At 41.5% G+C, this 14,776-nt stretch overlaps 1 protein-coding gene across 1 annotated transcript in view; it reads left to right on the top strand.

Annotated features, from left to right (window-relative positions):
* The window catches only part of nr5a2 (nuclear receptor subfamily 5, group A, member 2), a 74,211-nt gene that overhangs the window by 57,666 nt on the left and 1,769 nt on the right, over positions 1 to 14,776 (top strand). The gene's annotated exons all lie outside the window — the stretch shown is intronic.

Raw genomic sequence — 14,776 nt, 5'->3', positions numbered from 1 at the left:
CCTGTACAGAGACAGGTAGGGAAGTTTTTATTGAAAATTCTCATGCTGAATACCTTTTTCCCACAATACATATAAAGTGCCTACACTTTTCTTGAATCTCTTTGAGCTCCACTGTCAACACACCTTCTTTGCCGTGAAAACACACATACTGTACACCAACAAAACGTCATAAAGCTAAAATAACGATCAATCTCTTTGGCCATCACCACCGACCATCCATCATCAGCATCAACCTAGATGTGTGTGTGCTGTAACCCAGGTAGTGTGGATGTAGAGCGGCTGAGGCCTCTCAAACATTTATGAGGGGCTGCCGAGCAGCGGCACCGCAGACCTTCTGGGACAAACAGCCCCCGGTCCTGTACTCTCAGTCCCGATCAATGGAACTCAAGTTCATTACACACACTTTTCAGCCGAACGGCAGCAACAGAATTTCCCTCCCTCGATCGTCGAGCAGCCCACCGCTGGGGCTGCATTACACTTGCTTGTTTACGTGACTGCGTGCAAAAGGAAAGACGGGGGCAGGGAGTGTGTGTGTGTGTGTGTGTGTGTGTGTGTGTGTGTGTGTGAACAGGGGCTGCTCCCAGTGGCCAGAGCTTGAGGTTATCATTATGTACAGGTCGGTCCGCTGAAATGCTAATGCTAATGCATTCTCAGTGGTCGCATCTCCGGTCCCAGTGCTGTGCTAGCTAGCTTGCTACTCCTCTCCAATTAGAGGCTAAAAGATGTCTGTTTGGGGTAGGGAGGACAGGCTTGGGCTATCCAGGGCCCTGCGGCGAACAGGCTCACATTAGTCAAGGAAAACAGACTCGGAGAACAAATTGTGCATACACTGGAGTGCTGCAGAAAATCCCACTCGTGATTTGAATGATTTGTTGACTGGAAACCATCTACTCCCTGGCTGTGAATTCATGCAGCTAAATAATTAGTTTATTTTTATTCTGCATCATGTAACCTTACTTCTATCTTACTGACCAAACTAGCTTCAATCTGCACAACCTACTATTAAGTTATGGTAGACATTACTATTTATTAATGTCATAGGCAACATTTCAATAGCCATTTTAAACATCTTGAGACAAAAATCATGATCTCAAGAGCATTGTAAACTAAGAAAGACAGACAGACTCACAAGCTGGAGATTTACACCAGTGCTGCGAGATGTGTGTCTGTGTATGTTTGACAGCAGGGAAAGAACAACTGCCACAGTCATGCAGCGTATTGATCAGTCTGCCTGCCTCTTCCTTACTTAAATATTACATACAGCAGCAAAGAGTTACACAAACCCCCACAGAGCTCTCTCAACCAGCAATCACTCTAGACTTAGTGGCTTTTTCTTTCCTTTTCTTGCTCTCATGTTTGTGTGTGACACACACACACAAACAAATGCGTGCACACTTACTGTACTATATATATATATATATATATATATATATAGATTTATATGAAGTAGATATACATAATGATGTAATACACACAAACACACACACACACACACACATAAACACACACCATAGCATCTAGCCAAAGGATTGTGGTGTGGCCCCTCAGTCTTTAAGTGTATCAAAGGTCAGATGTTCAAAAATACAAATGCAATCAGATGGAGCCCCAGCTTAACACACCCGCCTTGTCAATAATTTGTAAAGTTATAAATGTGAATGGCTTCACTCCTTCAATCAATGTCTCAGTAAGAGCTACAGTATTATTGCTGCAACTGTTGTTTCTGCAGCAAAGACAAGTCTTTATGACCCACCATTTATAACTGCTAAAGCTCACTGTGTGTCATTAGTGTTACTTATTGGACAATCATTACTACACGCGAAACGTAAAAGACAAAGGCATAGAATGAACTGTGTAATGAGCTAGAGCAAGATAAAAGGGATTATGCACTAAGTTATTTGAAAAGACTTAATGCCCATTTAGGATACTTCTGTAATTTAAATTACTCTCTTTGTAGTTTAAAAATGTTGTTTTTAGAATGAAACTCATTTGTCACTGATTTCTGACTGACTTTACTCTTGCAAGCGTGTGAGCATACACATGAAAAAACGCTGACGATTAGAGTAGAAGTAAAAATAATCCTCTACATTCACCTACCGCCCTTATATCACGAATGGAGCTCAATGGCATCACAGTACTGCCTGGCATGCGGGTTGTCAGCCATTGTGTTCCTGTGTGAATGTGTACAGTGCAGAGGCATGTGTTTAAACTATGGTGGTGGTAAGCTATATGGTCGTCAGGTGGCTGCTATAAGATTATACACCCATTTCCCGTTGCTCTTTGAGCTTCTTTGTGTGTGTGTGTGTGTGTGTGTGTGTGTGCGTGCGTGCGTGTGTGTGTGTGTGTGTGTGTGTGTGTGTGTGTGTGTGTGTGTGTGTGTGTGTGCGTGTGCGTGCTGTGGCATGTGTGCACGCGTAACCAGAGACAGTGATTAAACGTTTTAAAGCACAGATGATCCAACAGGTGGTCTGGCTCGCTGTCTCTTGTTGTCGCAGCCTTTCTCTCTCTCTCTCTCTCTCTCTCTCTCTCTTTCCCTACATTGGGACCCCAGCCTCTCTGTGACCCCCCACTCCTGAACCATCACAGCTCCTTTCTTGTCTCTTCGTTCTTGTCCTGAAGGATATTTTAAGCAACAAAGCCCTGTGAGTCCGCTGTCTTACACGCAAAGACACACACACATGTTGAGCATAGCTAGTCCTTGTATTGCGTTAAAAAAAAAAAAAAAAACTGAAAAAACAATAACATGGTGGTGCAATGGAAACATTTAGAGCTGCTGGCAAATGTTAGAAAAAAAGGGTCAGGGAGGCAACACACAAGAGGGAATTCATCAATCAACCTTCTCTCCACACACATATCATCAGAAAATAATGTTGTGTAATGTAAAGGAATATTCCTGGGCACTGCCAGACATTTGTCATGCCAGCTTTTGGCCTGTGCAAGCTGCCTCAGAGCATAAAGCGGTACTTTAGTGCCACCTGGCACTGATATCCATATCTACTGTTGGCATGACACTGTACGCCTTTAAATTCTTACAGCGCTCAGTGACGTCTGACATGGAAACTTAACAACCTTCATATAATACCTTACAACTGCCCACAAAAAAATATTTGATAAAAGAGAAAAAAAAACAGGTAGTCAGCACCACAAAAGAATGCTCTGTTATCAAAATCCCAAAATATCATACTTTTGTTCATATCAAGTTGTCTTGGAAGGACATGCAAGTGGTAATTGTATTTAGTGAAGAAAGAGGGATAGTTTAAGTACTTCCTAGAGCACAAAATGAAACACATCCATTTTGTTTTCCATCAAAATTGGTAAAACTCTCAAACCACAGTGGACGCAGAACACAAACATACACCCAACAACCACAGACAAATACACTTCACCATATCTTTTTTTATTAAACAAGTGTCTGTGGTTTATCCTCAAATTTACTCATTTCCTTGTATTGTGCATTTGAAAGTCCTTACAGTTGGCGTAGCAGAAACATCCAGTAAAACCCCAGTTATTTAAATCAAGTCCAGCTTTGAGAGGCAGTGTGCAAACATGTCATCTTACATTAGCCCTGAATGGGAAGAGAGAACGGCCACCACCATCCAATACTTTCGAATAAATTAAACCCCAATTTGCACTTAAGTTGACTCTGCTTGTCAGGGGACGGAAATCACACAGAGAACAAAGAAGTTAAAAGAAGATGTGGAAAACATGCGGCACACTCTTTCTTTAGTCCGCACTCTACCTGCTGGCTGCCATCATCAAATGACAACAAAGCAAAGGAGGAGGGAGAGAGTGGGATAGATGTAAAATGAGAGAGTGCAGGGGAGGAGATGAAGGGGGGGGGGGGGAATGACGCTATGGATTAGCTGTCCTTCATGCTGAAAATATACATCCCCTGGCACATGGCACTGAATTATTAATTCAAATTTGTCAGAGAAAGAATGAGAGAAATCTATTGACGAAGAGACGGGCCCTTTAATGGTCTCATTAAAGGGGAGGCTTCCCACACCAGGCACCTTCTGTGCTGCTGCAGGAGTTTTCGGGGTAGTGGAGGGTTGGAGGGGGGTACTTGACCCCCCAATGATTTTCTGTCACTTTATCATAAACAAGAAAGGTTGACATGCCCCTCCACTCCCTAGCTTTCCCTCCACCACCAAACAAACCCTGTGTGTAATTAGCCAAGGGGTGCAAAAGTACACTGAATGTAAACAAGGTTCATAGGCATGCACTGATAGAAAGAGACAGCAACAACACACACATTATATGCTGCGCCTGCTTCTACTGTTGCTGACAGGCAAGAGGCTGAAGAGTCATCTCACATGTACAGACATATTGATTTGTAATTAATTCAATTTTTTTTTCCATTGCACTGCTCCATAGATCATTTCCTCAAATTACACCAAACAGTTACTTTTTGTCTGGATCGTTGTCTGTTAGCATCATTAACTGCATATAGCTACATGACTGGGAGCTGTTTTGGTGAGGGGGGGGTGGGGGGGGGGGGGTAACTGTCTGTCCGATCCAAATGGTATTAGTAAGGTGAGAGAGCAGGGACCTGTGGGTGCATCGCGCCGTCCGAGGTCGGCTCATTGAAAGGCATTTGGTTCTGCCTCCAGGGGGACTAAAGAAAGGGGCAATAAGAAGTGAAGGGGGTGGGGGGACTAAAGGTACCACAGGTTCATTGCTGATTCAAATCTCTCAGTATCCCTCTGGTAAATGGATTTTCATAATGCTGAGACAATGTGGTTTTTCCCCCAGCAATATGATTTTTATCCCAGAATCCGCAGCTTGAAGAAATTAACAGCAGCAAATAGGGCCAGTTGACAAAAATTATTTAAGCCACAACACCGAACTATTGAACAAGTATAAGTGTTGTTTTGAGGCTGGTAAATTTCCAGCTGTTCTTTTTTGCCTCACAAACTGTCAGCTCACTGGGTTATCTCTAACCGCAAGATGTGCAGCCTAAATTAACACTTAGTAAGTAATTTTCATTATTGATTAATCTAGGTAGTTTCTTGACTAACTGATTAATCGTTAAACATATAACAGGTCTGAAAATAGTAAGAAAAATGCCGATAACAAGTCCCCAGAGCCCAAACATACATCTTTAAATTACCATTTTTCCCCCCAACCAATAGTCTGAAAGCATAAGATGTACAGATAGAAGAAAACATTTAAAACAGAAAAGCAGCAAATCCTGACAAGTGTAAAGCTGGAACCAGAAAATAGTTGCTAAGTGACTTGAATTAACTATTATTTTTTTCATGTGATAATCGACTAATCAATTGCAGCTTAAAGTAATAATCTTAAAGATTTCCTTTTAAACAAATGTCTGGTAAGTGACTATCTATCACCAAATGAGGTAACACAATTGTGATTGAGCCTATGGCGCACTGATGAAAGCCCTTGCATTTGCAGTAATACAAACTGGGCATCTGTAGCAACATTCCCAGGAAAAAACACAAGCCGCTATCTCTAGGAAGTGAGATCCAAAACAACACAATCTCACAAACGGGTTTGTATGATATCCTACGAAAAAAGTTATGCACCACAATTCGTATGAGATCCTAGGAAATTATGGCGAGCAGTTAAATTTAGTCGACAAAAGGTTACTGCAGCCAGCTACAGAGCACCGTGAGGTCCTGGTCGCTTCAGTGGCTGTTGCTGTTAAGTTTAGCCTTCTAAAGGTCACTGTGAGCCGGCCACAGTGCATCGCGGGGCCCCGCTTGTTTAAGCGGACGTTGCAGTTAAGGTTAGATGTCAAAAGGTGACTGTCATGTGGCGATGACATTTAAGTTTAAGCACCAAAATGACTAGTTAAGATTAGGGTTAAAACATGGTCCACTTAAATACTAGTCTACGTCAAAAAGTCTGAACTATTCCTTTAAAACTTATTCCCACTCATATTATCCAGTCACTGTGCTCATCTGTTGAAGCTCTAGAAATCCAATATAACATAGCCACAGATAGGAACAACTGATACAGGATGTAAATTAGTTTTTCCTTTCACCTCAGGATGAATCCCGAGCACCTTCCAGCCAGCATAGTCAATGAGAGAAGCTTCTCTCCTTCCTGCTTGGAGCGCCTTTTCTCTTGTTTATTTTATCGGACCTAAGGCACTTTACCTTCCTTTCAATATCTCTCGACCTCTCTCCATCGCACCGCTGAGCCCTTTCATAGCCGCATGGTGTTTGGCCCCCCGAGTGGCTAAAGGGAGGATTTGATGAGTCGGTGGGCAAATTGAGCCTTCATGCTTTATTCTAACACACTGACAATAGCACATTCCCATTTGTGGCCTGTTTTCAGGAACTGTGAGACAGTTGTTATTATGCATTGTTAGCGCAGAGGACTTTTGGCCTCTGGATATGGGCTCTATATTAGCTTGAGGGCATGTAGCTACAATATATAACTCTATGAAATAAAAGGTCACTTTTCAAGATGAAGGGTCACTCTTTGGTGCTTAATGAGGCCTTTGTTAAACAAGTAAAAGTTAATAAGTGCAAAGGATTCTTCCTGAGATCCTTTCACATCATTAGATACAGAAGAAAAGAAGATTCCAAATTAGTTATCTTATCTTATCTTAGGCTCAGATAAACTGTCCACCAAGAAGTACGTTAGGTTGTTGTTGCTACAATAAATATATGAATGATGTTGTGGAGAGGCAATAACCAGTACGCAGAGTATGCAGATATTATATTTACCCCAATTCACAATAAAATTCAATAAACAGAATTTGAAAGATGAGGCGTTTCAATATTAATCCTAGCCTAACCCCATTTTATAGCCTAAGGGCACCAGTATGCTCCAGCCAAAGTGCCTGTTGGCTGGTTGAAGAGCATCTGAAACCTCTAACCCCCAACCATTCCCACAGCAGTAAAAGGGGGCTTTGTGTCTGACAATTATTGTAACTTTCTGAAAGGGACAATCCGACAGTCAACACCCACTTTACGTAACGATTGGCCAGGTGAGCAGAGGTAACTTTCCTCTATAACTCTCTTTTTCATTACTTACACAACTGTTCGTGTAACGTTTCATAGGTAAAAAACATGTGCAGCACCATGGATGCCTGTCAGCCTGAATGTGTGTGCCATCATCCCTATATTTAAAGGCAGAGTTGGTAACTATTTCCAATATACACTTTTTTATATATTTTTTTAAATGGCCTTTACACCCCGACAGCAATAAATAACTTATGGGCTCTGAAAAAGGAGCTAAAAGATCCTTCATCTGTAGCTGCTGTAATCTTGTAAAAACGCCCACCAATCACTGCTTCGCGGTCCACTTGGAAAAGAACCAATGCGTTGTTGCCACATTGCTGACAGTAGTCATGTTTGTTTTTAAACATTCAGTATAATATTAGGTGTTTGGTAACCGGTGAATGAAACATGAAGTAAAATTGTGGGCCTTTCTCCACTCTGAAGCAGCGACGCAGCTGTACTCATGCATGTCTGTGTGTGGGTCGGAGCCCCGAGGGCAGGGGGAGGGGTTAGACGGAGCCCTGAGGAGGTGCTACTTTCAAATCTTTCTAGCTTTTCAACATTACCAACCCTGCCTTTAAATGTTTTTTACATATCGCTCCTGTCTATGACAACTGGCTTTTTTACCCCGCCTTCAAGTGTGGCCATTCGAAAAGGCCATAATGAATGATGCGTCATATGTAATACTGTAGTCTTTTTTGAGTATATCCCAGCTTTAATCCCTCCAACAGTCATGTGTTGCAGCATGTAGCAGTGTTTTTCTGTAGTTCAAGTCATTGTTATTAGTAATTCAGCTGCATGCCTCTCTTGTATCCTGTGATAGGATAGTTACTTAACGATGCTAGTTATCCTTTTAGCCTTTGATGTATCAAGTCTCAAAGATCTCCCATTAAATGTTAAGGAGCATACAACTGCAGTTTATGCCCCCCGCCCCTTGTATTTTTACTCGCCTCTAACATGGAGGCATCGTATCTGACAAAGGGAATTCCCCAAATGGGACTTGGAAAACAAGGAAGCTGAGAGCTCCGGGGAGATGGGAAACTTGTTTGCTGGCAACCATAGATAGACGAGGGAAGCAGAGCCTCCTGTAAAGCAAAAAGAAATACACATACACTTTCATTTGCTGTCAGTGGAGTATTGATATGAGTGTGTGTGTGTGTGTGTGTGTGTGTGTGTGTGTGTGTGTGTGTGTGTGTGTGTGTGTGTGTGTGTGTGTGTGTGTGAGTTTGTGCAGCTGTAATGTGTGTGTTTGTGTACTTCATGATTTTATTGTTAGGATAAAATGTGGGGAAAGGAGGTTGCTTTTCTCCAATACAAAGCCCAGCAGTGCAGCGTAACTCTGATAATAGCCTACCTAAGTGATACCCGTTAACCATGCGGCCATTGCCCCTTGCCCGGTGAACCTTATTTGCTTTGATTGCCCTTGCTGCCCTGTTTTTTAACACCACACACTCAAAAACATACAAAAACACACAGAGCCACATTCTCCCAGTGAACATGTAGCTCTACATTTTGCTTATTGTAGGCAGTCCTTCGTCCTCATTTAGTAGTATCAACCCACTCAGAGTCAAAGGTTATTGGGTTCTCTTCTTTCAAAGCCCCTGCAAGTTTGATTGATAATGAATAGTAAGTAGCAATTGACAATGTTGACTTGATAACAATCAAGTAGGATACAATAAAGATGACTTTTCCTGCACACAGGTTCAACTCCTCGCTCTTTGAAGCACCGCTGCAGTAGTAAAACAGGCTTTAGCTTTGATGGGCTTGTATAAACGCCTGTGAAAGTCCCTATTGGCCAACCAGGAGGCCCTAATTCCCTCCTGTACAGGAAGTTACCGGTTTGTCTTCCACTCACGTTTAATTGGCCAAGTTTACTGACAGCACTTGACTCAATAACCGTTTATGACCCAAGAGTTTTATGGTTTTATGTGTTGTTTTTGGACCCAGCAAGAAAATGCATGTTGTGAAGTTTGAAAGGCCCAGTGACTTGGCAGCATGTGACTGAGAGGTTTATTGACTGGAGCACTAGAAGTGTAATGTGACAGACCATGGTGTTATTTTGCCATATATAACTGTTGTCCTTATAGCAGTGTCTTGTATGAAGACGACATGACTGGAAATAGGTGATAGTGTATTGGGGAAATAACATGACGGAAAATAAAAGTGTGGAAGGGGGTAAAAGGTATGCCTGACATAGAGCTATCTTTAAAAAAATACCATAACTTTGATACTGGTTCCTGGACGATACTTTTTTTCAATGCCACTTTTATTAAAAACAATTTGAACAAAAATAAATTACAACATTACACATTACGGCACAAATCTTTTATTTTTATTTTTTAGCTCCTACTACGTGAGCCCCGTCTCTGTATGTAACGTAGAGTTTTTCCTGCGTGTCTTTACGATGTGTAACGTTAGACAGCCAATCACCAGTATTATCAGATTTTGGTAGAAGCATGCTGCATGTTTAGTGGCTCACTGACGCTGGTGAGATTTGATCTTTAGGTATTGAAATTTGGTATTAAATGATGAGGCATTTTTCGATACTGGATACTAAGGAGGCAATTCGGTCAGTGCCTAAAAGTATTGAATTTGTTACCCAGTCCTACTGACATGGTGAGTTTCTGTATTCATTAAGCGTTACACATTTCTGTCTTCACAACAGTTGTTTTTAATGATTATATCTAAGCAAATCAAGTGCAACTGCTCATGTGGCAAATCATAACTTGTGTGCACAACACAGTAGCCTTTTCTGATCTTCCCCCCACCTTTTTATTCAGCACTTTCACTGCATTCTTAATTATGTTTCGAGGGAAACGTATTTTGTCTCGAAATGCGTTGTCTTTGAAGCATCACAAATATGTTTCTAATCAAAGTCCGCGTAGGAAGAGGTTGGGGTGTATCACATAACTCAGGACTTTCACCCAGGAGACCGCTGTTCATGTCCCGTGTGACAACCAACAAAAAAAAGACGTACTTAATCTATGTAACAAACATACATATTTTAACCCAAACCATTATCTTTTTTTAAACCAACTAAGTAGTCGTGTTGCCTAATCCTAACCAAGTAGTTTTGTTTCAATTGAACATTAACCACGTGTTTAAAACAGCGACCAGTGCACATTGTGAAACTGGAAAATGTACTTGAGAATGCAGTTTCATTTTATGGGAATGTAATTTTTAGGAGACAGGGTTGTTTTAATACTTTTTGGTCTGTACCATTGATATACTGTATTGTCAGGTTTGGCTGCCATCATCTACAGCAATATGTTTCTCCCATTTTAGCTTCTTAAAGCCATAAACACAGTGATGCCTGTTTGCTTTTGCAGAGAATGGTAAACATTGACACCAAGTGATGTTTCTGATCAGAGTTTTTTCACACCACAGTGTCCAGTCTGCGAGGCATCATTGAGATCAGAGTTAAGTAAAGGAGCGAGTATTTGCATGAGTTAATGTGCTCTGTGTGTGTGTGTGTGTGTGTGTGTGTGTGTGTGTGTGTGTGTGTGTGTGTGTGTGTGTGTGTGTGTGTGTCCCTAGAGCAGGTGGATTGCAAGGGTCAGTGAAAGAGTGTAAAAGCACATGCGGATACACACACACACACACACACACACACACACACACACTCTCACAGCAAACAGCAGATCTAGTCTAATTAAAAAGCACAGCAGTGATTTCAGGGGCTCTGTGAAAGAGAGAATGATGTGTGTGTGTGTGTGTGTGTGTGTGTGTGTGTGTGTGTGTGTGTGTGTGTGTGTGTGTGTGTGCTTTTGTGTTAGGTCGCTGGCTTCAGCATGATCGCCCGTCAAATGAAACAATGTATTCTACAGGACCTCGGGGTTTCCATTTGAGTATTCAGACGCGGCGCTGCAACGAACTGTGGCTGTTTTATGTGAAAAAAAGTTGATAATTAGTCCCACAGTGACTGAGCAATGAGATGGAAAGAGAAAGAGAGGGGGGGTGGGCATTGAAGGAAGAGGAGAGAGCGCTTAGCACATTTAATGCTCCGACCTGACACTGTCTGGGAATCATTGATCAATTGTTTATTATTTTTTCCCTAACCCTTTTCTCTCCTTCATCATCCCTCTCCTGTCTTTGAATGATCAGTAGATTAGAATCCATCCACTTTTCTGATTTGATTAGCAACAAAACGAAGAAACATTTCTCATCAACCGGAGTGGGGGTTTTTTGTCTGGTTTTTGCAAACAGTAGCAGATATCTAACTATTGTCATTTGTGCTTTTTTTGGAAGCCTTTATTCATTATTTTTTCAAAAGTTGCTCTGGTAATAATTAGCAATTAAAATGCTGTCTTCTTGCCTCACTTTCCACTAATTAGCTTGACAGGGACATTGGCTACTAATTCTCTGTAGTTTCCCCCCCAAACCTCCACCCATACACCCATCAAATTTCCCTCCACATGCATACTGTATACCCTCATGCAGACACACACAAATGCAGACAAAATCTTTCTGAGAAACCATGGCAATACCTCACATGCTTTATGCTGTGATCTGGGCTTACCTTGTCATGTTGCTTCAGAATTAACTAAATCAAACTCAGAAGAGGCTCTGACATCGCTTTATTTTTATTTTGCAACATGAGATGTTTGCTATAAACGGTGTGTGAACTACAGAGAACATTTAGCCTTTTTTTGTATTACATTACAGATTTTACATATTACGTAATTCCAATGCCTAAAACATTTGTAAAAAATAAATCATATTAATATTAACTGTTATCCTTAATAATTAATTTTCAGATTTTTTTTTGTATGGTTTTGCATTTAAAGATGTTCCCCTTTAATTAATGTCCAGTATTCATTGGTTGGACAGTATGACCATCAACAAAACTATAATCATTTAATGGCATAAATAATGGGCTATTTTATTCAATGATTCCAGTAGGTTTAGACGCTATGTACTATGTTAGGGAAACTTAATAAACAGACCAATCTGAATAAAGAAACAAAATTAGAGGTGAGGGAAAGTGCAATGGAGGGTTGTGGACTCTTTTCTGAAATCCTGGCTGCAGCCCTCATCAGCAAAACGCATAAAAACGTCCTACACATTTTTAAGACTTTCTGAGCAGACATGTATAAAGTACTAGAGACCCACACTTGAGTAAAAGTACAAGTGCTCTATCAAAAAAGTGACTTAAGTAGATCTCTCTCTCTTCAAGCACAACACTTAAGTGGAAGTACTAAAGTATTCAACATTTTTTGTACTTAAGTATTGCAAGTAGTTTATTTTAAAATGGGGGGGGGGGGGGGCTTGTTTAACTATATTTGTGGGGTCCAAAAACCGGGAGTCCAGTATACTTTTGGGGTCCCGACAGCTTTGTGTGGCCAAAATGCTGGACCCCACAAGTTTAAAGGGCTGTTTGAGGGTTAAGACATGGTTGTAGGATTAGGGATATAATTAGGTTATGGTTAGGGTGAGGGTAAGGGTTAAGGTTAGGCATTTAGTTGTGATGGTTAAGGTTAGGGTAAGGGGCTAGGGAATGCATTATGTCAATGACGGGTCCCCACAAAGATAGTGCCACAAACTCTGTGTGTGTGTGTGTGTGCATGTGTGTGTGTGTGTGTGTGTGTGTGTGTGTGTGTGTGTGTGTGTGTGTGTGTGCGCGCGCGTGTCAGTCGCGGGGGGAACGGAGCAGCCCCGCCCGCTGCAGAGAGCCGTCAGGATTGAAACAGCAGCAGCTTTCAGCGACTTTAGAGCGAAAAAACGTTAGAGCGTACATTGATGTTAAAATGTATACAGGTTGGAAGGACAGTCTGAAATGTTTTGCACGGTCTTTCGCTGTACGTTTTGTTGGTAAATGTGAGATGTTCGAGTCACACACGTCTCGTTTTCATAGCAGAAACAAGGAAATAAATTCACTCCCGCTTGGTTATTAAACTCATCGAAAATATGTACTCAAGTAAAAGTGGAAGTAGGAGAAAAAAATAAGTACAGATATAGCCTTTTAGTACTTAAGTACAGTAGTGAAGTAGTTCTACTTCGTTACTATACATCTCTGTTTCTGAGCAACTCAGAAACTTTTATTTCCATGTCTTTGCTACATTTAGTTTAATGTGCAGATGAAAACAAGTCTATTATTTTTCTTGTTGACCTGCGTAGGATGCCTGTGTAGTAAAGCCTAAAGCCCACACTCTACTGGGTTAGCTAGGCTATATCACTGCTTCATGGAGGTGTTGGTGGTGTGAAGGCCTGTTCAGGAGTCTGATAGCGGGTCAGACAGCTGAGTGGCAGCAGGAAAAAGCACATGTCATGTTTGTTTGGAGCCTCTTTTGTCACAGGCTGCACCCCTCCCCCTTTTCCTGCCCTCCTCTTGGCCTTATTTAGCCCCCCGCAGTGTCATCCAGAGGTCAGGGTGAGCACACACACGCTACCACCAGCTCACACATACACAGGCAACACAAGAACAGACAGACACACACACACACATACATACAGATTGTAATAGCATGGTAGAGTGCATCATAGATGGAAGTGCCTTGAAGGACCTGCTTCTCATTCTCTAGACCTCATTAGCTGCTGATTTATCTCCCCCTCCTTCCTCCTAATGCTCTGGGTGGGTGGATGGGGTGTGTGTGAGAGTGTGGGAAGGGGGTACCGTGTGAGAAAAATGTGTATTTTCATGGATTAGTGTGTGTGTGTGTGTGTGTGTGTGTGTGTGTGTGTGTGTGTGTGTGTGTGTGTGTGTGTGTGTGTGTGTGTGTTGGTCCGGAGGTGTCAACTAGACACAGGGACTCTGTCATTCCAAATTAGCACACTGTGAGCACACTCAACCTGGGGTCAAACAGATTAATAAAAGATCACACACACACACACACACACACACAGCTATGTGATTAAATATTCTGCAGCCCTGTGCTTTATAATCATGACAAGTACACAGTGCTCTGGTCCACTATTATCCATTTAGCAAATTTTTGTCCTGTCTTGCAATAATCTGCTCAAACCCCCTGTGAGCTTATTATTGGCAAAGAAAAGTGCTTATAACTGCACGTAAAGATAGGATTTTGGAAAGATGCAAAATGTATTTTGCACAAGGAAGTAATAGTGAATAAAAACTCCCCATAAAAATGAATTCCTGTGCTTTTACTTTACCCTACAGTTTAAGTGTTTTTCTAATAATTAAGCCACGTTCTGTTTTGGATGGCAGGATGGCAAAGGCATTAGGTTAAGGAGCAGCTCTGGTGCTAATAGGACTGTGACTCTGCCCTAATTAATTCATTGACTCCTGGGGAATGTATCTCTCGGGAGGAGAACCTTATTTTTTTTGCCTTTACCTGATTCCCTCCCTTCCCTCACATCGCCGTCTCAAGAGACGATTCAGGGTGGGGGGGGAGAGTAAGGGAGCAATATTCCGTCATGTGGTGCATTTTGAAGTCCTCTTTAAAGTAAAAAAGGAAGTAAAAAAAGAAAAAGCCACAACCCAAAGATGTCAAGTTGTAGTACTGTCCCCTAATAAATGAGAATACACATAATTGTAACCTTTTTGTCTTTGAAATATGAACCTAAAGGCCTATCCTACTGTTTCATTGAGGATACTGTGACACTATAAATCAGTTGAATCATAGTTTCTGCCATAAAGAAGTCTGAGTTAACATGAGACATTAAGGCTGCTGATATTCAAAGGTAAACTGGATGTGTACACAATCTTACCATACTGATTGAATTATATTGATGTGGACACATTCTGCCTTTAGAAACTCATTTGGCTGTTTTGTGAGACATGAGGGCCTGTAATTCTCTGACATTATGTCCATGTTTAGGCTCTATTATTATTTGCCATTGCTTTG

Source organism: Sander lucioperca, chromosome 11, assembly GCF_008315115.2.
Source record: "Sander lucioperca isolate FBNREF2018 chromosome 11, SLUC_FBN_1.2, whole genome shotgun sequence".
In the NCBI taxonomy this organism is placed as follows: domain Eukaryota; kingdom Metazoa; phylum Chordata; class Actinopteri; order Perciformes; family Percidae; genus Sander; species Sander lucioperca.
The sequence above is the reverse complement of the archived record's forward strand: the minus strand, read 5'-3'. Positions and strand labels throughout refer to the sequence as shown.